This window comes from Nothoprocta perdicaria, unplaced genomic scaffold (genome assembly GCF_003342845.1).
Source record: "Nothoprocta perdicaria isolate Ctin4 unplaced genomic scaffold, notPer1 scaffold_53, whole genome shotgun sequence".
Lineage (NCBI taxonomy): Eukaryota > Metazoa > Chordata > Aves > Tinamiformes > Tinamidae > Nothoprocta > Nothoprocta perdicaria.
In genome coordinates, this window is record NW_020455788.1 from 2,363,868 (window position 1) to 2,389,309 (window position 25,442).

The following is a 25,442-nucleotide window of genomic DNA, read 5'->3' on the forward strand; positions in this document are numbered from 1 at the left end:
GTTTTATTAAGTTACTGTTCTTTTTTTAGCAAGACTTTTGTAATAAATTCTCTTTCCTCATCTACTTTMTCTGGTCTAAAGGAGAGCTGGAAGTCCAACCTAATAACCCACCTTGAAGCTCTGAATGCAGTAGTCTGCTACTGACAAATCAGGCCAGCTGGCCGATTAATTAATGATGAATTATTTGGTGATGTACACCTGGAAATAATGAGTTGCCTGGAGGTTACATATTTGTGAGCTTTCACATGGAATTTGGAGTTTTTCTGCTGCTGTGTGCTTATTTTCTTGACATTTTCCTGGAAAGGTTCAGAAAGAGTGGCCTCTGAAGAATCTCAAGCATGATCATTTTTGTCTTCTGGCCAGGTGAATTAGTTGTGCTTGTTGGTAATAGGAGTGCAGACTAGATGTTGACAGAGAAAGCAGCTTGAGTCACTATGTGAGATTTGGTTTCTTCTCATAAGTAACTTGTTTTGTGGAAAATACATGAATCAATTGYATTAATATTTATTTTTCAGGGTCATGTTCTTCCAGATCCCTCTGAAGATGGGAGGGAAAGGTTTAGGTGCCATGGTATTTCATATGCTTCTTGGTCTCRTAGCAGAGACAGAATGAAAGTTTCTCAGAGATGATCAGTTTTAAAATTTCCTTTCTTTCTTTCCTGTTATGCACAACAGGCTCCTATTTTTTCACGATATAGGATCTGTTATGTTGTCACYTCATAATTTGGGGATGGGAAATTATGACACTAATCACACCTGATCCAATAAACCTATTCTTGTCTAGAAAAGGCTTATTTTTAAAATGAAAGGTATTACAAGAAGTTAGCAGTTGAATGAAGTTTGTAGTAAGAAGTTTTTCACTTCTAAATTACGTGTAACTAAAAATAGGAATGCCATGGAGACATTTTAGGATAACAAAATGTATGGCAGAGATGATCTTGGAAATTTAGGAAGAACGATCAGACTATAAGTGTAGTGCAAATGTAATGTGTAATTTTTTTTTTTTTTTTGCTAGTCAGTATTATTAATAGTTTCCCTGCTAATAATGCTTTCTTGTTGAAGTCGGGTAATGGGCACCTATGGTTTTTGGAGTCAAAGATCTCTGTGCTGCATTGCACAATATTGGAAATTAAACAGTTGAGTCAATTATCAGTCAATAGAGCTAACAGCACTTCTTTCCTTCTATCTTAGTAAGCAGAATTTAATGCATTAAAATGTTGTATTGCATGAAATCAGAATGTGTTGGAGCTTAAATTCATGTTGTAGCGCAGCTGAACTACGAGTCAGCTACAAGCTCTACGAGTCAGCCCAACTGCTAACTCTTGCCTTGAGCCTGTGTCAAATGTGAGATCATTATCTTTGCCCACCATGAGATTGCCAGTAACGTAACACAAAGCTGTACTTCTTCAGTGAACATCTTAGTTTAGAGGCAGATTATAGGATCTTTTTTATTCTTTCTTTTTGTGGAAATACTGTTTTTAACAGGATTTTTTCACCCTATATTTTGAGGACCGTCTGCAAAGGTCTCTTGTTAGTCTCTGCAACCATCTGCTATTCTGTTTCAGCAGCCCAAAACATCAAACAGACTTTTTTTTTTTTTTTTTTTTTTTTTTTTTTTTTTTTTTTGAAGCAGTTGCCAATTTCACTAAAAGAGGAGAGCAGAATAAACAATAAAGATGCAGAAGGAAAAGTTGCAAGCTGATGGAGAAGCTTTTGTGTTTGCTGACAAATTTAAAACTCAGATAAACCTTTCTGAGTAGGTGGCAGTGTCACTSCTATTCACCCTCAAGCTGCTGCTCCAGGTTTCACTTGACTAGAGTCATGGAGCACATTCCTTGGTTGTGGAAAAAGAAGACAGAAAGATGGATAGTAATTGCACACAAATAACACCATTTTCTTCTGGTTGACACTAGTTCAGTATTCTCTAACAAGCATTTTTCCTTTTATATTTTTAATGACACTGAGGGAAGATAGGCACAGATCATGAAATGTGAAGACTCTAGTGCCAGCCACAACTAAAATATCTGTTTTTTTTTGTTGCTGTTGATTTGTTCCCTCCAGGAAGAAAAAAAGAACGATACAGACATCTGACATCCATGACAATTACTGGTTGCAGCCACAGAAAATTGGTTGCATTCATTTTCTTTAAAAGTYTGTTCTTATTGCCTGCAAAATAATGATGTTGTTATTTATTATCTGATAAGCAAAGAACTGGCCCTCTGCAAGGAGGAAATAATGAGAGGCTCTGCCGAGGGGAATTTAAAATCACTACATGCAAACAGGTCCCTGAGGAGGTGTTAATTTAGGATGCCACCTATGTATCAGTGTGTCGCATCAAATTATGTACATGCCATGCACTGATGAAGATTAATGTTTATGGTCTCATAAGGAAGTAAGTCTTTAGAAAGGATTTGAATGGCATTTGATGAAAGCTTAATGAATTGGGAATGAGAAATTATTTAGGCATTAAAGCTGAGCTGAGTGTATAGTAATGGGTTAAAAGAATAAAGGGCTAATTATAGAGATGAGAATAAAATATATGATAGCATTGCTGAACTTTTAAGGCATAGATGATTGAATGGAGATGACCAAAGATAGAGACAATTCCTGCACTTCTGAGAGATTCGAGTTACTAAAAAAAACTCACCCCCCAAATCCTTTCTAGAAGGATTTTACAATCTGCCTCTTGTCCTGGTTGTGATTTGCAGGAAAAAAAAGGAAAAAAGTAAAGTTAACTGAACGTGTCTTTGTATATGAAGATCAAAGCCTGCGAAAATTCAGTGTGAAGGTTAGGAAGCATTCTTACCATTGAGATTTACTGGGACAGTGAAGCCATTTCCTCAGAGGAAGCTGCTACAACAGGCCAATCACTTGGCCCATTTAAAACTAGATTCTCCGATGCACTAGGAAATGATGCCCTGTTGGGAGCAATCCTGCTGGTGCCAGAGAAGGGATAATGTACTTGAAGCCCTTATGGGCCTTCCCCATTTCTTATATCTGCCAAACTGTAACGTTTTTTGTGTAGTTCAGTTGACTGGGGAGAGGCTTTGAGTAATTTTTACTTTTTTTTTCTTTTTTTTTGGCCGAACTAGCCTGGCCACTTCTAGTGCTCTTCCATTTCACTTCCTAAGAGTAGTTTCAGTTTGACAGTTATAATCCATGGATTTCTTTAGTATCCTCTTACTCCMGTGAGGATGCATCAAGAGAGCATGTAGGCTTCCTGCATAGCTGGAAGAGAATAGTCCATTATGGTGCCTGCCTCTGCTAATGCTCCTTTGACATTGTGAGAAATTGCATAAATAGTTCTAGGAATCTTATTCCTATAGTCAGCAGCCTACAAGACAGCCTAGACAAGGACTGGGAAAGTTATGATTTGTGGTGTCATACTATGCCCAAAGAGTGGGAATTAGCATTCACTCAAGCTTATACATGGTTCAGAAGTTGAAAAGGGAGAGACTGGGTCATTAGCTGCAAATCACTTCTGTTACAAGCCTCAAGAAGCYGCTTGTGCTTCAGGTTAGATTTGGAAAAAATAAATGAATCCCCAGAGAGCTTAGCCTTGTGACAGCAGAGAGTTGGGTTTTCTGTGTTGTTATGTCTTGACTGAGGTCTGGCTTATTATGTGCTTGCTTATTCTGCTTAGTGCAAAAAGCATAAATGCTAGCAAGGCTTTCGTGACAAGGAACATGCTGCTCTACAGCAAGGCAGTGAGCTGAAAATGTGCGTCATATCACAGCGATGGGCATATTAGAGCATGCTGCGAGGGGAACTGTGAAACACGGAGCCAGCCAGGACAGCTGGGTCACAAGTGTTCAAGTGCRTGATGGTGACTTGGGTCACCCACATCACTTCTTGCCACTCATTCCTATTCAGGTAACTGGATGTGTGGAGGAAGGCTGTTCTAAAGATGATCAGCACTATCTGGTTGTGAACTAGGGTATGAGTGTGCAAAATAATAATAATTCTGTATTCCATATTCTTATTTAAACAATTTCACTTAAGGACTAGAAAGGATGTCATGCGATCCACCACATCCTGCAAATGGTGAACTGTCCAAGCAAACTTGTGTATACCTTACATGGTCTAAGTTATCGGTGGAAATCAAGACCATTTTAAAAATAAGTTCCTACCTTGGCCAGTTAATTTATTCAAATAATTTTTGGGGGTGAGTGAGTAAAAGATGTCTTTTTCCTCTCCTTTTTCATCTAATAAACATTTTGGAAATGGAAGTAAGTCACAAAGCTTAGTAGTAAAAAGAGAAAGACCATAATGATCTATATAGAAAATAGCATCTTCGGTTACAAAATATTCAAAGGCTTTAAAAACCGTATTTTATGTTCTGCTATTGATGAAGAGCAATAGCAGAATTCCTCTAGTGAGGAATGTGCCTGTGCTTCCATCTTCTTTTTTTCTCTCAGTATTTCTTCCTATTAGAAAGTCTAGCGTTGTCTCGTAGTCTCCTGCCATGAAAAATCCATGAAGAAGTTATTTCCCAATTATCYGGATGTAAAATCCATCAAAAGCAGAGTACACAGATTCTGAGTACCTACAGCAGGCTCAGATACCTTCATTTATCAACCAGATGGGTCACGTTGCTTCTGTGCTCTTTTTGGTATATATAAATTTCTCCCTAAATAAAACCGAGAAATGGAAATTGCTGTGAGAGCTAAAAGGCTTATATTTGCATAGTTTCAAGTGTTGACCAGGAGTGCGTAAATGCATTTGTTTCTCTGAAACATGCATATTCCACGGGGGCCAGCTGAGGCCTCACAGTGTGGATCCCCAGTGGGGTATTTTCTGCTTTAGTGGGGAGATTTTTAAATTTGATCTAAGACTGCAATACAGTAGTTAGGTGAAGCTGTATATCTCAACAGCAGCTTACGCTGACATAAAGTTTGGGCTGCTGCAGTTCCTATTACCCTTAYGCCACATGGGCCTGGTTTTCCCTTGTGCTGGCATTTACTTTTCTTGTCACCACACAGGGAACCAAGTCAGGGAAGTGTTCTGCCCGAAACTTCTCCAAATAAAAATTAGTTTTCAGACTAGGATGACTTGCAAATTATTAACAATAATGATCCCCAAATAAAGCAGAACTCTTTTCTGCAAGACCTTCTGCTTAAGTTTGACCTTTAGTCAGCCTTCATTCCTGCCGTTCATTTGGTTCCTTATAGGGCAATAGAGATTCATAGCTGAATAATATATAATAAGCCTGAAATAGTATCCATTGACTTCTCAACAGTCCGTTCAGATGAGAAATACCTCAGTGCAGGACCAGAAGGAGGAGCAGTGAAAGGCTATTGCTAAAGCAGCAGTTGCTGACGGCAGTGTTAATGTCACTACTTCTGTTGCCTGTGCTGGGTGCCTGAGAAGGTCCCTGCTGAGGGAGACAGGGTGGCCTTGCTAGGTTTGGTGGCCTTTCCCAGCAAAAGCAACCACCTCCCAGGAGAAACAGCAAGATCTGCTTTCCTAGCTGCCATTTCCCATCCTGTCTCTGCCTCATCTCATCTCCCTCTCTTTCTCCAGAGGAAATGGCCTGGCCCAGCTCCAGCAGATTGTTCTGGGAGGAGGCATTTAGAAGACTTGACCCTGAATTGATTCAGCCAAAGTGACCCAGAGGACACCCAGATGCTTCACAGAAGGCGGATCAAATCTGTAAGTGAAACTGTTCAACTGAAGGCAGCTGTCATGATGTTTGATCCCTTACAGTGCGACTCCAGTTTCCCTACCGTAAAGGTGGGAGAATGACTCTCACTAGTTGAAGTATATGAAGTCTGTCAAGGAAGTTCTTGTTCACTTTAAAGGTGCAGAGGGTCTAATGTGCTGGCATTTTTTCCTTCAGTTTGTGTTAGCACTTTGAAGATGAATTTTTGTACTTTTTATTGGTAGGGCTTTCCGTCTTGGCTGCAAGAATGAGGGTCAGTATAGCCAGAAGCTGTGAAAGTCAATTTTGACTTAACATCAACCCTGCTGCTTTAGCTCTGGGACTCTGCTATTCCAGACACACATTTGTGGCAGATTGRCTGGGGGGTTGTGAAGCAATTACAAGACTACTTGGATACTTGGCCAAAGCTGCCAAACTCTCATTGCTTTTCATCAAAGTCCRAAACCCCAGGTGAGATGCCATGGGCTTGGAGGCTGGTGCTTGTTGCATACGTCTCCACATCCAGTTTCTGCATTCTTTTGTACAATATAAAAGTTCATTAAATAGTATGTTTTCTTATTAATCCTGGAACAAAATTAAATTACTGACATAGCAATGTTTTCAAGCATCTATTGAGGGTGAAGCTTAATGTGGGTTTTCTTTCTTGACCATACATAGTGATTATCCAGGGTCATCTTGAGGGATCATATTTGGAGATGGTATGAAAGCACCCTGGCAGATACCATAATGAACTGGCAAGTTCCTGCATGTCTCTCCCAAGCAACATGTGCCCTCCAGGGCCAGCAGCTGCCTGACACCCTTCCTGTACACAGGAATAACCACAGTGCAGGGGCGTTGGAAGCCAGCTCCTGCAAGAGGATTCTAATGGATCCCATGTRTGAGTGTGGTAGAGGGGACACACAGAGTAGTTTTGAGCTTTTCAAGGAAAAAAATGTCTTAGTTTGTAAGAAGAGAGTTTGTTTATACTTAGAAAATGAATTATTAAGCAGAGGGACTTCTGTAGCAACATTTGCTGTATTTGCTTCACGTCTATCACTAAGTTATAGCCCCTAAGTAATAGCCCTTGCTGAGAGGTGAAATGGTGCTTTCCCTGCTCTCTGCCACCATGCCACACTCGCCTCTGATTCCCACAGACACTTCACTAGGAAATTCACTGTGAGGAGAGCTCTAATGCTTTCATGAGTTGAAAGATAATGAGAATGGACTAAGACATTAATATATCTGAGGCAGATGATCATCTCCTGCTGCTACATAACAGCCAAACCATTTATTGTCAGAGCAGGAGACACTGATCCTCTGACAATGCTGCATTATGATGTTATCCCAAATGACTGAGATAATTCCAGCTGATGGCTGTGGGTACATTAGAGTGACAGTTGCCCTGTGTCTTGCCTCTTTCTTTTTTTTTCTTCCTTACAAAAGTCATGTTCTTTCCCCAAAATACCCAGTCTGCTTACATAATGTTATTGGTTTCCTCCAAATAGATTTTGACTTTAAAATCTGCAGGTATTATGAATCTCTCTTYTCAGTGTTGACAGTGGCCCAAGAGCATGGTCACTGTACAAACAAACAAACAAAAGAGAGATGCCAGGTAGAAGTTTTGGAATTGGAAGGTGTTATTTGTTTAAATAGCCTTATTTGTTTAAAAAGTTGCAAATGCTAGAGCCTGGTTCACTCCAATATGGCTGGCAACATGCTGCATATATCTCCAAGTTCCTAATTTCAACCCTGAATAGAGTAACCCTTCCTCGTAAAGACACTTTGAGCATCCTTGCTGTAAGCAAAGACATTCTGTAAGCAATACATGCAGAACTTAAAARTATAAAACAAACTTTTGGGGAGATAACCCATGCAAAAGAGAGCTAAGAATTAAGGAGCTTCTAGGCTAAAYGTTGTCATGCTCACCAACCTCATAAAACACCCACAGTCCTGGCATAGCAGGAAGCAATTGGGAAGGGAAGACCCTTAGAATAAACCCTCTATGTTGATGAGTTGCTGCCTGCCTGTTTTTTTTCTTTTAGGATTTCATCTGTATTTTGTTATTTTTCTTCTTCAATGTATAAGCTAGGTACAAGCCATGTCTCAGCAATCCTTCCTTTATGTGTAGTTTTGCCTTTCTTATGTTGCATGACACTTTTGCCAGCTTTCTCACAGTTGTTTCTCACAATTTAGTGATTTCCTCAGAAGTCCCAGCCACGGTGCCCCGGCTGTGTCAGATGAGAGCTGGACCTCGACTCCTTCAAGCACAGAGCTGAGYCCCAGAGGGAGGAAGGTTGCAGACATGTTACGTTATAACAGATACACTAGGATCCATAGGTAGCAGCTCAAGTTTTGATGGGAGAAGTTCTTGGAAGAGAAATCCATTTAGAGACACTGAATTCACAGAAACCACTCCTGGCTTCAGAAGCTTCTGAGTGTCACATAGCTATAGCTTGGGAGAGACACWGAGGAAAAATGATTTATTTTTCCTTCATCCTCATATTGCCTAGGTATCAACAAAGAGAGACCTGCCATCTGATCTAGCATGGATGCTCTCTCTTATGSTTTTGTGTATTCACACAATAGTGTTCTGTAATAAAAAAAGAAGCTATTTTCTAATGTCTTTTGCTGGAAAAGCACTTCTAATTTGATAAAGTGATGATAAGCATGAGAATGCTGTAGTATGGCTAAGGCCACTCTTCTTCCATCTTCAGTCCATTGCTCAGCCAGTCACTGATTGAGGAGATGGCCTCATATTTCTAGTTCTGTTTAGGAGATATTTGGGAGGTCAGAGGACAGTCCCTATCGTGAGTTCTCTAAACTCACCAGGGACATAGATGGGACTCACACTGTTGCCTCTTCTGACCTGGACACTCTCTTTCATGCTCCTGGGTAAATACAAACAGGAAACTCYTAATTGTGAGGGACTGTTGTCCTGTGGAAAGTGCCTGTTGACTGTGGAAAGTGCCTGATTACCAGCAGGGTATAGCTTTTGTGAACTAATTCTTTTGAAAGCGTGACTAATCCTGATCTTGATTTGGTATTTCATAAGTAACTCTGATCACAAGTCTGCCAGTATATGGTCTCGGATCTCTCTGTCCCTTCTTTCTGTTCACAGCTTAAAAGCCTCCATTATCTGACCCCTATCACCAGTGTCCCTGATGCATAAATCCCTCTTCATAAAGATTCCTTGAAATCCTAATGAAAACTTCTATAAAAGGAGGGAAATGTGCCATAGAACTATACAGAACTGTACAGCTATTTAAAGTTATCCACAACCTYACTAAACCTCAGTAGAAGGATGAAGAAAGAAGAAATAATTCCAAGAAGTGGGAAGAAAATTCAGGTTCAGGTGGGCTTGCCTGTCACATTTTCACTTCTCCCATCTCAGCAAAAGCACAACTCCTACCCTCTATCTTTCCCCAGAGTATGTGCTTCTATCTGATCAGAAAGTACTGCTGACATTTATAATTATTCCCAAAGGAGGAAGTTTTACAGGGGCTAAGAACATGCTGAGCATTCTTTAACTGGATAGGAAAAGGGATTGCATGAGAAACAAGGCAGGGTTCAAATCTGTAAGGAGAATACCAGGAGACTATAGGTAGGTGTGAAAAGAAGGGTTAGCAGAGCCAGAAATACTTGCCAGTGTTTACAGGTCTGCTTGGCATATTGCATTTTAATAATGCAACATTCATGCTAGTAAAGAGCCATGGAGCATGGCAGAAGCAGTACTCCTACCACTTCGGTGGTAGTTTGTCATTCTTACTAGTTGGCTAAATTTTGGTGGAGACACAAGGTCTCCACACACAGAGGCTTGCGCTGTCACAAGTCTTCTAAACCTACATCGTCCTCCGGTGCCTTGGGTCTCTCCCAATGCAGTGATCTCAGTGCTGTCTCTGAGGGAATGTACTCCAGGCTGTGTCAACTGGTGCAGAAACTTAGGGGGAGGAATGAAAATCCCTGTCTGCAACATATTTTGGGATGCCATTACCAGTTCCTATTGGCAGAGAAAGTGTCTCATTTATAAATGTAGGAAAAGTRACGTTAGCTTGAAGGTACTGGCCAAGGTTAGGGGCTTGGAAAGGCCATAAGAGTGGATATGGGAAGCCATCCATCCATACAAAATAGCTGACTTCCAATGGAAACCCAGTTGTGGGTTAGGGTTGTTATGGATGCTTCCAAACAGGGTACAGGTGTGCATATAATGTTTTAGTAACAGAATGGAGCAGGTGGTAAGCCTTGTACTTGAAGGTGCCTTGTTTCTCTCTCTTTAGCTGCAGGATGACAATGGCATTTTATAGCAAATTTAATAACAAACATCTAGAAAGGGGGGCAGCTGAAAAAAAAAAAAAAAAAAAGGAAGCTGAAAAGCTGTGAACTCTTGGTCACTTTAAACAAGAGGACTGGATCTTGTCTGCTGACCTTAAAAAAARGGTTMACTAAAAAGAAAGAAAAAAAAGGTTCCTCTAGTTCCTCTAGTAGGCTTTTGCTGCTTCATCATTGCTGCTGGCAGGTGACACAGTTAATGTGCAGGCCAAAGTGTGATGTTACTCCATGTAGGAGACCACCTACCAGTTTCAGCTAAGCCAAAAATCTAATGGAAAACAGGCTTTGTTGTAAAACCTCTGACACCTTTTACAGACAACTTGTGCTAGAACACCTGGAGAGCCACTTTCTCCWGAGTACTTACACTCCTTGTTCTACTGGAAACCAGAAGGGAAGAAAATCTCATCTGAGCTTTACACTTGTAAGTGAGGGTGAAGTTTAAAGTCCCCTCTCTTGGTGTAGCACACCAGCACTTTGGCTGGTATTCAAGGAACCTGGTTAGCACTTGTGTGGATGGTACATGGGCCAAAGAGAGTGAAACTGTCTTTTCTGAGAGCAGTGCTGCTTCTGTCATGCTTTTTGCCTCTTCACCAGCGTGTGTGTTGTGTGATTAAAAGGCACATGTTAATCAGACTTGTAAAACAGGATGACCCTGTTTTCTTGACCACATCCTTGGTGTTTAAGTGGTAAGTGCAGTAGCCTTAGTTGAAAATGAAAGGTTGACTCCATGGGCCTGAAGATACCTGTATCTTAGGTTCATGCACTGAACGCTTAGCAGTGTTGAGTCAGGCCCTCTCCCCTTCCAGGATGGATTTGTCAAGCTTAGTGTGATRTGGGATTTTGAAGTATGAGGTGGTTTACAAATGCATGTTGTATGTGACATTTGAGGTCAGTGTGCATAATATTCTCCCTTGATATGTTTGGCCCAGTCTGTGCTTTCCTGTTTCCCACTGCTGTGTTGATCTTTTGCTTTATGATCTGATTTGTCTGTCCCAGATTTCCACCTTCCACAGGACTTTTTCTCTCCCTTAATAGTATTTCAAACCTTTTTCAGTATGGCAAGCAGTTTGTTCCCCCCTCTGTCCTTCAAATGAAGTTTTCTTTGGCAATCCTTGTCAGGATAAATTCAATAACTGTTTAACTCAGAAGGATCCCCTGAGGAGGAAGCCAAGAATCAAATACTACAATTATTCACATTTTGGTGAGACGAATCAGACTTCTCAGGAATCATTTCAAACAAAGCGGTAACAGTTTATTCCTGCTGGGTGGAAGCAGGAAGTGTGCTGGAGGGAACCCGACAGCCTCCTGAGCACCATCAGGAAGCATGAAATGGATGGGCAAGGAGAGGAAGAGAGAGAGGCATTAAYGAAGAAAAATGTCTCATTTCCGCGCTCAAACTAATTGGAAAAACGTGTTAGTGGTTGTGGCAGTGGTAATTTCTCAAGGTGGTAATAGCTGCAGCCTCTCCTAGACTATGGTTGGCCACGCTTGCACCTCCACCCTGGCTGAGTTTAGTGCAAATGAGGGAAGCCTTGCTTAAAATACGAATATATCCATAGAAATACAAACACACACACACACACACACACACACACACACGTAGGGTTTGTTTGCACTCAGGTGCTATGTATCATTTCTAGTACTTGTTTTGCATGTATATATTTGCAGAATAAAAGAGATATAGGGTAGAAGAAAATTGGTTTTATTTCCTTTTTCATTTTGTGAAACTGGGCTTTAATTCAGTGCTTGTTCTCCTACCACCTTGAGGAACCTCTGTTAGTCCGTAAAAGGGAAGGGGGGCATTGAGAAAGGACAGAAGTGGTATGATCATGTTGGCTATGATATTTTAGAATAGAAATGGAACTCCTTAATGAAAGTAAATACTGACGGCAGTATTGTCAAAAAAAATAAATAAATAAACAATTGATTTTCTTTGAGGAATCAAGGCATGGTAACATCTCCACTCTCTGTAAATTAATTGCAACAGGGATAAGCCCACACTTAAATTTTCCACAGAACCAGAGCCAGCCCAAATTCTAATGTGACTCATCTGGGCTAAGCTAATTCCWCTGCTAAGAGAAATCCTTTAGTGGACAGGATGCCAAGAGCAAATGCTTAGCGAAACCCCTGCCGTGGCCTTCAGCCCCTGGTGTCGCCTCTTCCAGGGCAGGGGAAGGCAGAGGGCAAGCAGCAGCTTGTGGCAGTTGTGACTGAAAGGCAGTTTCCTACCAAGAGGAGGTTTCTGTGCTCTTGGGCATTTCACACAGCCCCTTTATGCTGCCTCTGTGTCACAGTTCATTTGTTTCGAACAGGAGGATCAGAGAGAGAGATGACGGGATGCGGGASCCCAGCGTGCTCGTCACTGTGCTATGTGTGAGAAACCACCTCATATTCCATAGTATGGAACTTCTTATAAAAGCTTGATTCAAGAATGTCTGATTCTGCTTCTCTCCAATTACATTTTTGTGCAGTTGAGGATAAAAGTAAAACCTACAGCCCGAATGCAACACACAGTTTCTCTTCTGAATAAAAATATTGGCATCTGGCTTTCAGCAATCAGAACTGAAATAGCCACTCCAGAAGCACTGATTCATATTCCATCATCATTTACTTGCTTTTTACCCTTCTGAGGTAGATAAAGGGATCTCCATGCAGTTTTCTGTGTAAGCATGGCTCTTAGGTGAAAGGGGATATGGAGTGAAGCCATTAAATGAAAAGCAAGTTGCGAGTTATGCCRTGCATCTAGGCATGTTCATGTGAAGAGAGAATCTAAAATTGCAGATCTGGTGGAGCTTTGACAGAGGCAGCAGTGTACTGAAAAATCACAAATTGCCTACGTGGATTCTTAGCATAACTTTATTTTTATTAAATAGAGAAAAGGCATTTTGAGAAGAGAGCAAATGGCARCTCTCTATTTCCAGCTTCCCAAATGCTCTCAGAAGCCAGCAACCTTCTAGCACCTCTGAGGAACCCTTTCCAGGTTGTGCAGGTTAGAGAATTGCTTGCARTAATACATCACCTGCCACTTTTATTCTCTGCTAGTAAATGTGAACACATGGACCTCAGTTTGGGGCATACACAAAAAGATAATGAGTCCTTCAAGTGTCCATAAAGAAACTGTGTTTTATAATACTCTTTAAAATGAATATGGAAGAAAAGATGCACGGAAAAKGAGGACAACTATGCAGCTGGGGAGTTAGGACACTGAAATGAAGAGATTTTCCTTCCGAATACAATGTGGAACAGTTTCAGTGTTTGAAGACCAAGCTCTCCTACAACCAATGATTAAGATATTACATTGGAAGGACATGGGAGCTGTGCTCAAGCCCTTCATTGAAACCAGTAGAGTATTGTCACCTGTGGTTTTACTTTGTATCTGGATACCAGAGGTCAATAATTTGTTAAATATTTGTTATTCCGAGAATTGTTGGAATAATTTGTCTGCCCTGTGCTTGTTTCAAGGGCTAACTTGAGAGAGGCCCTATGCCASATGAATACTTCTTTTGGAGGTAGCAGCCTCCTCCTAGCTGATATCTTTTGCCTCTCTCCTGTAAAATGACTGTGTCCCTTATGATATCAGTTTATGTGTGATTTATGCAGCTATGTATCTAATGCTTGTTCAGCTATGATGGCTTCAGGTCCTGTTCCTTGAGGACTCACTAGYCTGGTCTTTCCTTCTTCAGGTGGCAGCAATGAGATCACTGTTCAGCCAGACAGCAACCACTGGTTGAGGTGCAGTGTGAGGGAGCTCCTGGAGACAACTTGGGAGAGTTTCATCTCGACATGTTCAGGGAGGGAGGAGATTTGTTTTGTTTAGCTATCGATGGCTTTAAGTTAGGCTGGGTAGTATATGATCATTTATTTCTCTGATTTGTTTTCCATTCTGCACTGAAATCTTGTGCATCTAGGAGATGCTTCTGTTTTGCACAAAAGGGGATTCAAATGCAGCTGGAGAGACATCAATGCACAGCTTAGCTGGCTATGAAAAGTAGCAGAGGCCCTGAGGTGCACTTGATGCTTAAGAGAGTGAAGTGCTAAAAGAAAAAATCAGTAAATTTCTCAGGTCAGGTTCATTATGAGCCATGAGCTTCCTACCAGAAATGAAACGCCTGGTGAAAATGTGTGTGTGTGTATATATGTAATAGAAGTCAGAAGTGCCTTTCTGTGGATGAAAGTGGGGCTGACAGGCAAGCAAAACCTGCCAGCTGGAGCTACTGCCAGAAGCAAGGTGAGAGGCTGCAAGGACAATCCTATATCCAGGATCCTCTATATACAATCCTCACATTTTCTTTTTTTTTCACTTTTTTTTTTTTTTTTTTTTTTTTTTACTTTGATCTTTCCTGGTGATGTTATTACTCTACAGAGTTTCATGGTGAGTCACAATAAGAACACTCCAGCTTGGTCTGCAGGGTTTAATGCCCTGCTTGCCTCCTTCACAGAGATGCCTACGTTATGCCATCCTGTGCAGGCTCCCTCTCCAAAGCCCTTGGCAGTAGGGTCCTCTCTGAAGCAGCCGCTCCCTGCAGAGCAGAAGCCCAGGAGGGAGGGCAGAGCCTGGGTCCTTGGACAAGTCCCTCCTGCTCTACCGGGGCAGCCAGGCCTCCTCAGGAGCAGGAGGAGGTGACACTGTCCACATAATCCCAACGCATACACCTCAGGGCAGTTCAAGTAGACAGTGCCCTCTGTGGCACAAGAGGGAACTAGCTGGGACATAAAATGAGATTCTGCACTAAATCTGATCCTAGTATCAAATCCCTGACTTTAATTTCTCCCATTTAATCATACATGTATTTCAATAGACTGTTACATAAAAAGCATATATATTTTTACTAAGCAACATGAATTTTCTACCTGCCTCTTGCTTTCTGTTCAGAGCCTTCTAGAGCAACGGGAGCGATGGGGGAGCCCATGGCTGGTACTGACAGAGCGGCCCTGGAGGCCAGGCCTGAAATACTTCCTCAGGCCCCTGTATAATTATCTCCATCTTGAGCCCTGACCAGCGTGACGCATCTTCATTTCACTAAGGAGACAGGCTAGAATTGGCAATAGCAGAATTCATTTATCACATTTTAATAGAGAGGCAGCTCAGGAAGGGAGGGAYTAATGAGAAATTTCTCAAGAAATTAGCCAGCTTCTATTACTGGGTTGTCTCCTGTGAGGCGCTGCAGCGATGACGGATGGCTCGGGGCAGGGCCCCCGTGCTCGCTCCGTGCTGCTCCCATGGAGCGCTGCCTTCCCTTCCAACTGTTCCCCGCTGCCGCAGGAATGTGAGAAACTTCCATGTGTGCTGCCAAAGCCTGGCCCGGGCTTTCTCCTGAGATTAGGGCATAAAGCAGCTGCGAGGTGTTGCTCATCTTAAGCAATAAAGATTTCCTAAAGGAGGCTGGAGAGAGMTCTGCCGTCCCTTGGCGTGTGCACAGAACTGTTAGTTCTTGCTGCTTTTTGCCCACTTGTTAGAAGTGGGCAGAGCAGAGCCGTTTTCAAGCAGTTCTGCTGACTGTACGTCCATTCAGGATCCAGTTATAATTGCTCAAAGGTCTTTGTTGAAGATGTAATTCAGGAAAGCACTTATATAAAGTTAGTTTTTCTCTGTTCAGCCAGGCATGTAAGAACCTGCTTATCTTGAGCAGATGATTAAGAGTTGCTGTTTGTGAAGGTGTGAGTGCTCTTGTTTTGTGTCGAATCAATCTTGAGACTGGATCCCCATTAAAAGGGACAATCTTGAATTACCTCATTTATGTATATTCAGGTATCTCTACCAAGGAAAACTTTTTTTTTGGGGGGGAGAAGGGGAGATGTATTTAATAGCATGCTTTTTGTCRCAGCATTTTCCAGATTTTGTTTCAAATGGAATGAAAAAAAAAATTCTGTAGCTACTGGAAGTGCCACGTTCGGCTCAYATCTCAGGTTTCAGATGTGGCACTCAAGTCTGCTGCAGAAACATCTAAGATAGACRAAACAATGCCTGATGATTGTGCTCCATCTTGCTTATCTAAATACATCCCATACTTTCACTTCAGTTTCAACATATTTTTGTATATTCATCATACGTCACAGGSCTTAGAGTGCATTACAGTATTGCAGCTTGCACTCTTTCCTGCCTTACCCAGTGTCATGCAGAGCTCTCCAGTGGTTAACTTGGATGGATTTTTGTGTCTATAGACAGAGTAAACAATGAATGACAAAATGACCTAATCATCTTTAAAGTCATTAGCTTTAACTCTGTATCAATCATTCTATATTGCTGGGCTAATAATCCCTAATTATGAACTGCTCCTGGTGTTAACACTCCTAACTGTTTCCCATTTAAATGCAGATGTTCCCTGACCTTCTGCTTCCCCCAGACAGGGAGAGAACTGCKTCTTCTCAAAGTCGAGGGAAGGGGAAACGCTGGTCCTTGCGAGCAGAGCACCGCGTGGCAGGACATTTTCTCCACCCTGGGCAGTGCCAGGTGCCCCCCAAAAGCTCAGCCATATCCACAAGGTTGGTCAGGGCTCTGGGYGAGCTGGGCAGAGCGCAGTGCCTAGCATTGATTAGCGACTACAGGCACATCCTTGTTAATGCAATGCTGTGATGATATTCCAGTRATTTGCTCAGTATCTTCCAGGCGATTTGTACAGGGCAGTGGCTGAGTGGTCAGWGTGAGGAGCTCCTTTCAGTGGAGCAGGGCACAGGCAATATCTGTATTTCCTGGGACCTTAAAAGTAGCTGCGGCCGAATTTTAAATCCARTCAAAGAGTGTAGAAGAAGGATATTTGTTACACACAGATCAGGTGTAACATGGCCTGCTAGCATACAGGATTTAAACCACCTCCACCCACAGCTTGTCTCAAAGCTGACATGGAAACTCATCACTTGCTGCTGACAAGTGAGGCGGGAAGCTGATTTTCCACATTGTCAGAGATTCTGCTCTTCTTAATCCCCCATTCCCTACAGGTGGGCTGCTAATCCAGGCTGTGCCCTGACAGTGCTGCGGGTCCTGCCGAGGCTGTGCTGTCTTTGCAGGGGCTGGCTGAGGTCAGCAGTCAGTAAGGATGTATTTGTACAGAGCTGCTGTGAGGAATTACCAGCCTGGTCAGAGGCCGTCCTTCCTCTCTGTGCTTCACAGACAGTGTGGATCGAGTTCACTGAGCGCCACGGTGCTCTCATAGCAAATTCTTATCACCTATTTCACATGTGCCTGGGATTATCCTGTTTGGATTATTCTGATTTATCATTGCTTTGTCAGAGTTAGCTCATTCCTACTGAGACTGTTAGGTACTGATTGTATCTATCTGATCATTTTCTCCTATTCCAAAAGAGGATAAAGAATTTATTATTTTTATCGTCTTTATATGTATATTTTATTTTTATCTGTCCTATGGGAAAAATGTAAGTGGGTCAGATTGATTTGACTGCTTTGTTTGGACTATGGTTTTTTAAAGGTATGCAAAGAGATGTTCATTCTAAAGAGGAAAGTTCTGACATGCTGAAAGAAATACAGCATTCTGATAATATCAAAATGCTTTGTTTCCATTCTCTTCAAAATGAAATCTTAAGTCGACATGTTTATCAAGAAAAAATAATCACAGAAAAGCATTTTCTCTCAATACTTTCACAAGAAATCGATGACAAGAGGAAGAACTGCAAAAGTGGTCCAGTTACCTCGGCCACATCACAGCCTGGGACAGATGCTGCCTAATGGCCAGGCTTTACTATGATATATAGTTACCTGTTTAGTGGGACTAGTACTGAGATCTCTGATGCACTGCATATTTGTCACCACAAAATAAGTGGTAGCAACAGCCTGTGTGCCGCAGTCACCGCTTTTGTGGTGACACTGGAGTTTTCTGCTTTCACAAACATGGARTTTGGCCACAGACAGTTAAGTTTGGTCTGTACTTCGGGATCTGAAGCTCACATGCCCTTATTTCATCAGTGAGTTATACATACAGTTCTGTTCCATGTATATTACCTGCATATTGTGTGGTTTTGTATGCATTTTGTATGCACACAAATAAGAATTTATATGGTTGTATTTTGCATAGTCTGAGCCTCGGAAAACTAAGTCTTCACTCTTTTAGAGGTATTGGTCCCTGAAAAAGAAGTCTTCAGATGGTATGCACAGAGTCAGTTCAAAAAGAGGGCATTTGTGTCAAAGGATTAGGGGTGAAAGGAGATAAGATATATGCTATAGGGAGATMGATGGTAAACTTCTTTTTGCATTAGTTGCACATATTTTTAACTTGCAATGCTGCTGATTTTTTTTAAACAGGCAATGTTTTAACTAATCACAGTATCTTAAATGAGAAAATTTCAGATTTTCTTATATTTTTGTGCATCTCACAGTAGTTTCTGTCTAGTAATAAACCGTAGCACAGGACTGAGTAGGGTGTTTTTTTTTTTTTTTTTTTTTTTTTTTTTTGACTGCCAACTTAAACTAACTCTTGATGAGCAGGAATATAGAGCAGCCTGGCGTGCTGGGGGGCCTGACTCATGTGGTCCAACACTGACTGAGGACATGAAACAGCCTCTCTGTTTCATCTGCTCCCTGGCTTGGTAGCTGAAATCAGTTACAAACCCTGGAATACAAAATATGTAATGTTATTAAAAAAGGAAGGTTTTTTTAATGTTATTAAAAAAGGAAGGTTTTTTTTTTTTATGTGGCGAGTGTCTCGAGTGGTTTGACATTGCACTGGAACATGGAGGGCACTTAAAAGGCTGTTAAAAGCACTGTAAAACATATGTTAAACAGAAAAGTAAACCTCTGCTTAATGATGTAAACACAAAGGCCCAAGTCAATTTAAGAATAATTAAGAATAATTCAATTCAAGAAATGAATTGAGTTCAGGATTTTTTTTTTTTTTTTTTTTGTATGAATGTGCCTGGGAAGGCAATTGGACTTGTAATTCCAGTTTCCAGTAGCTTTGCCATAAAACCTTCTTTGTTTGCAGAGTGGTACATGTAAAGTGGAATGTCCACAACCCATTGAAGTTCATGGATCCCTTTTCAGTGTCTTCAGTGGATTTTTTTCTAGCACATCATGGAGGGGAAAATAAAACTGGTTGAAAAAAGTCTGGTTTCTCTACTTCCATTTCTAAAAGAGATCCATAGCTTTGATGAGTTTTCCTAAAATATTAAAGGTTTTAAAATTTCTCCCTAGGCAAATTACCTACTTCTAAGTAATATTTATTCTTGGAATGCAGCAATTGTTCCTGAAATTGCTTTGATGAATATTGAATTGTACCTATTTTTACTGCATTCTTAAGTACATTTACAGCTCCGTTCAATATTTATTCCTCTTCTTGCAGTCTTTTGATGTACTGTGATTTTGTATGTCACACCACGGCAAACGGTAGAACATATAATTATTACATAGGATTTAAGTTTGTATACTGACATGCACAGTAGAAAGCACACCCACACTTTAACACTAGCTGATCACAAATGATAATAATTTCTCTCCTCATTATCCCTTACGCTACTGGAAAAACAAGAGAAACATTACAAGGAGGTTGGCAAAGGTGAAAAAAAAATCTTGTTCAATAACACTGGCTACTTTCCGTTTAAAAAATAACTGCTGGGGAAAAAAAAAAAAAAAAGATTGTTTTCAGTAAAAACAAATGTTTTTCTGGCTCCTAGAGCTCAAWCTTCCACCCTCCCGAGCCAAATCATTGCACAGGCTTGACAAGGCATAGGGGCTCCCAGCTCCCTGCTGCAGAGCAGATAGATCTCTGACCTCCTGACTCTTGTGTCCATCTCTGCATGGGGCATGTCCCCAGTCTGTGACGTCTGATAGGGCTGGGACCTGGAAATAGAAAAAATTACAACACTGAAGTATTCTGATTATTTCAAACCATCTTTTATAGAGACCATCTTTACATCCCATTCTCTCATTTTGGAAATTATTATTCATTCTGAAATTGGATAAGGTATTTTTACAAGTTCACAGCTTCCTGAAGAGCAGAAATGCTGACTTTCAGTTCCCTTCAAGCTTTATCATATCCTGTTCATCTTCATATGCAGGTTTAAGTTAGGATGCTCTGAACAGATGGCAACTCTAATCTGTAGTTCCTAGGATCATTCTGAGCTCTTCTAGGGAAGACAGATTTCAATATCTGATATCAGCCAATATTCAGTAAAACTGCTAGATGTTGTTACCAATTGCAAGCCAAGTCCTTGATTTTGATAGAGTGACATCCTAATGAGTCGGTGTGCCCCTCACATTTCTACTAGTTAGTTCAGTCAAATTTCCTCAGCAGTTCCACCCTATTCTGATGATTCATTGTTTAATTTACCAGTTTAATCGTGTATTCTCTTTTTTAACATCTCGCTTCTGAACCATGTCTTTCTTTCACTATTATGAAAGGAAAGGTCTGAAATAAACATCTCCCTGACACTGTTTCTGGTGAAGACTAAAAACTTCTTTTCTGCAATGTCTTTGTTTCCTGTGAATGCTCCCTCCCTTCCCGGTTGGTCACAAGCCTGTAGTTCTTGTAAGACTTGATAATGTGAGCTGAACTGAACAACACTGTTGTTTGACTTTGCCTCTTTGCCTAACTGCTTTTTAATTCCCTTTTAGTCTTCATTTCAGTCTTTCGTGAGCAAGTCCACCTCTTGGTAAACACATCAGTGCATTTGCAGTGCAGCCTGCTTGTGTAGTCTGCTTCTGAGAATGCAGGAAAAATGCACAGAGAAATTTATAAAAGGGAGGAATTAATAGCAAAATAAGATTCTTGTCACTTCCTTTTGTTTGGTAGTGTAAACAATTTTTAATAATGAGGGGCATGAGCTCTCCGGCCGTCTTCAATTTGTGCCCAAATATATCTATATAAAAGTTTCGGTCATTCTCTTGTAAAGGAAATTTTTTGGATCTTCTTGGCCTGGCATATAGTCAGGAAAAGTGTCAGGCTAGATGTAATGTGAGTAATGAGAACAAGCCTGAGAATATATATGATTGGGAGAGCATAGCCCAGCAAACTGGGGGGAGCCAGCTTTTGCCCTCCACCTTTGCCAGCATAAATAAGAAGAGCTCCAAGTAGGAAGACACAAACACCAGGTATCAAAATCATTAATAATGCAGTTGCCATACAATATATTACTTGTAAATTCCATTTAAAGGGCATGTCACACCATTTAGTGCAATCCATTAATCAATAGCTTACAGAGAAAGAAACCATCTATCTTGGTCTGTTCCTCAAATCTAAACTTTTAAACAAGGAGAGATTTGTTCAAGTTTAGTATTAACTGTTCCAAAACAGGGCAGCTCAGTCATCCAAAAGGAAGCAAAGAAGGTTGTTTGCTTTCAGCTTGAGTTGATTTCAGTTTGAAATGAATCATCTGATTTACCTCTTCCCCGCTCACCACCATGAATACATTATACATCTCCGTTAAATTGCAATCATATTTTCCCTCACAAAATTAAATTAAAATATAAATCAAATATATTTGCTAATGGTGAACAATGTTAAAAAGTTATCTTGAAAATGTATTGTAACAGTTACCAGAGTAGAATGGTCTGATGGTCCATTTAGCCTCCATCAGTCGCTAATGATAGTTTTATTAGAGCCTGGAGTAGATTTCTCACAATGCACCTTCGTGTGCTATAGTAATAGGTATTATTAGACTTTATTAGGGACTGGAGTAACTCTCAGACTGTACCATATTGTGCTGCTATAATAGGAGGAAAATAGCTTTTTTTTTTTTTCTGATTTAACTAGACATGTATGAGTACTGCAGTAGCCACCACACTGAAGTGGATCCGCTGTAATATTTTAACATGACAGGCCATCATGGCAGAGTTAGGGGATTTCACGTGTAAAGCTCAGAACAAGAGGCCCTGCTCAGCACAGGCTCTGTGAAGGGGTCATGTAGACAGAACGCCTTTGCTGACATCTTGTACATTGTGGCCACGTATCCATCAATTAGACCCTTGCAAGAAAACAGCTGAGCCAGCTCTGCAGCTCAGCTTACTCAACTGAGTAAGTCCACAGTAGGGTTACATTAGTTGTGACTGGACTTTAGCCTCCATCTTAGAGCTAGGATTRCACCAAGCTAATTGAACAATACCACATTTGGGTGAGACCTTTCTGCCCTTTCTGCTTCTCCATACTTCTGGTTGCAAGATTAATTTGGGCAGACAGAGATCAGGTCTGTGTGCTGGTAGGGACGTGGGCAGAATGGCTGAAACCCATCCCCAAAAGGATGTAGGTACAAACTCCTCTTGAGGCTTCCATTAAATAGCTCTGTGAATAGCTCTGAGGTAACCATGAACTTAGGAGTCTGAAGAGAGAGAATGATCGAACTGCTCAATTGGATCTTGGTCTTCAGTCCTGAAATAGAGCAAGATAGAGCAACCAGGRTAAAGGTGCATGTTACCATTTACTATTTCCCATCTTTCACAAGGAAGAGATTTGCATTTGGGTCATTCTGAGTATTTTCCTTCATTTCTTTTGACTCCTCTCCTAAATAAGAAAATGAGTAGACTGAGTCAGAGAGGGTCAAGGGTTTGCTCCTTCACTGGTGCCCTCCCTCGCTTCACCAGGTGACTCCTGACATTTTATTGAGAAAGTTGTGCAGTGTTTGAACTCCATATTGATTTAAAAAAAAAAAAAAAAAGAGACGAAGGATCTATATGATGAGGTCTATGTATAGATACCACTGTGCATCAGCACGGGGAATACAATTAACCTCAGAGAGCAGCAGCAGTAAAAAAGAAAAGAACAAACTGAAATAATAAAGCTGGCGCTGCACTCTACCATGGTGTCATGGACAGATTGTGCTGGAAAGCATCAGCTCGGTGGTGCTTTGGGGTGAGGGGGTTAATTATCTCTCTGTGAAACATTCATTACAGCACCTGGAAATACACAGAACTTGCTGGGCTGCAAGTTCGTTGAGAAGTTCATGATCCTTTGGAGCAAGCCCAGAGTCATTCTGGCATGAAACCTTTTCGCTTCAGTCCCCACTCATCCGAAGCTCCATCTCCTACATGCTGCAGTGCCAGTGCTTTTTCTCTGCTTTTTTTTTTTCCCCCCTGTGATTTTGGTCTCAACTGTCATTTGCTGTGTTAGTGCAATATGTAGCACAATGGGGCCCTCAKAGTCACATGGAGCCTCTGGGTGGTGGTGTGACACAAATGCTAATGCTCCAAAGCAGTAAGAACATTCCCTGTCCTGATCGTGTCATTTCTTCATATCCCATCACTGACTGTCCATATTTCAGGGTGATTCTAAATTTCTTGTGCCAGGCTTCAAAATCTGTCTCCGTTTTGACCTTTCTTTCCAGTCTTACCTTTTATTAGTTTATGTCACTCCATGAGGCTGGCTTAATTGTCTGGTTTTTATCACAGAAATCTGTGTTTTTATGTGCCMTCCTACTCTTTCATGGAACAATTCAAGCAGTTAGTTGATCCTTTGCTGTTACAGCCTTCTTTCAGTTTTATGTTCACTCCGAAGCTCATAGGAAATCTTATCTACAAATATGGGCTGGGAGCTGAGTAGTCAGAGGTAGGGAAATCAAATTAATTGATTCGTAAATGAATAAATACCTTAAAGACTAGTGTTGTACAAGTCTTGTACTAGTGGAGCTCAAGCCATAGCTCTGTGATGTAGGGGCTTTAGGAATTTMCCACTTTCCCATATCCACCCCTTCCTTTTTATTTTTGCAGCTCAGAGTTTTGCTTTTCTCATCTSGGTACTATAAACTCTTGTTTGTGGGGCTGCATTGTAAACTGGACCARTAATCAAAATTATTTCCATGTTTTGATGTGTTTTTTTCAGGGTTTGTTTGGAAAAATTGTGACTGCTTTCCTAAATTACGTATAAATTAGCAAAAATTCATGCCCCTCATCGCAGAATATAGCTGTTTCTCTGAGAGCTGTGAGAAGTGGCTTTGGATTCCTTTAATGAAGGAYGGCGTTAAATCTACCTGTCTCTTCCACCTGCTGTTATTTACTGGGAGAAAACAGTATTTCTTTTAAACAAAGTATTACAACCTGGAATTTTAATTATGGTCAGCAGACTCCCCGAAAGGCAACAGATGAAGGCTGCTTGAGCAGAAAAGACAAAAGAAAAAAAAGAAAAAACAAAAAAAATCTGGTGTATGGATCTTCATAAAGTTTACATTCGAATGAGGAACAAATGCATGTGAAACTCCATGGTGTAATTCAGAGGCACTCAATGAATCTGTGTTCCTCCCAAGTTAAGTCCAAACTGTGTGGGTTTTTGGAGAAGCATGACTGTGATTTTAGAGATGTAAATCCCAGCTAATCTCTACAACCTGCATGTGAGGGGTCTGCACTTCCTCCCTGAGGACGAGAGGGAGGAAATCAAGCCCTGCAAGGAAGAGGACTGTGTCAGGACAGGGGATGAGATCTGCTGTGTCAGTGGGAACAAGATTAAAAGGGATTTAAAGTTGCGGCTTCTGAGGAGGGAGGTGACAGGTCTTTGTCAAAGGGTCAGGAAGACTGCATAAAAATGTGAGCGATTGTGTGCAAGAARAAACTAAGGATTAGCAGTAAGTGAGCAAGCTGTAGAAAGAGAGAAAAACGYAGTCAGATGAGGGATGAGGTACAGAAAAGGTCAGAATTGAGCTGTGATTTGAAGGTAGAAGGAAAACAGGGAAGCCAATAAATACAGAGATATACGCTGCTTGACTGTTCCAAAGGGATTGCTTAATCTCAAGGGCTGTGTTGTGTGCCACTGCCTCATAAATAAGGCCAGTAATCCTGAGGCTGAGATTGCCGACACTTCAGGRAAAATAACCTTGAGAGCAGCAGTGAATAGCTTCAGAAAAGGGTCTGTGGACACTGCTGTAAGTTCAATGTGTATAGGAAGAAAGTCTGAAAAGATTAACACAGAAAGCAGGAAAGACAAATGCAGTGGGAAACTGGGGGAGGACAGAGGCGGGTCGGCAGAAGAAAACAGTTTCCTAGAACATCCAAGAAGATGTCGATGTATTGTCTCCTTGAGCAGCAGCCACAGCATCTGTTTTGGCAACTTCGGTCTTCTTTCATTCGGCTGATGGCATGTGGCTGTGCAGAGCTYGGTACCACAGCCTTTAGTGTGTCTTTAATTTGTTATTTTCTCATGTGAAAACTGCAGAGGCTGAATCTCCCTGCAACTTTACTTCAAAACGGTTAAAATAAATTATATCTCTATTTCTTATCCTCCAGCCTCTCATCCAGACTAGTCCCCTAAGCAAGATAACAAATGGAAGAGCAGCCTGCTGCAGGAAAAAAAAAGGTTGTTTTACATTTTTCATAGAGCAATACCAGCATTTTCCTCCTGCAGCTAGCAACAGTTTGACTTTCCTATTCGCTCCGACTTGTTCATGTTAGTCTAGCAGAACTCCATAATCTCTTTTATAATTCCTGTATTACTTTTACTGTTCCTTTACCTATTACCCATACYGATCTCCTAGTGTAATGCCCTCAATTTCATCTCTTGTTCTCCCATCTCATCTYTTCTACCTGATCACTCTGACCCAGAAAAACTTGG

General features: G+C 41.1%; 1 long non-coding RNA gene across 1 annotated transcript in view; it reads left to right on the forward strand.

Annotated features, from left to right (window-relative positions):
• The first annotated feature begins 292 nt into the window (after positions 1–292).
• The window catches only part of LOC112954987, a 38,054-nt gene continuing 12,904 nt past the window's right edge, over positions 293–25,442 (forward strand). The window contains exons 1-2 of the long non-coding RNA XR_003250812.1: positions 293–363; positions 5,523–5,651. This is a non-coding gene — a long non-coding RNA (uncharacterized LOC112954987). The remainder of the gene's footprint in view (positions 364–5,522; positions 5,652–25,442) is intronic.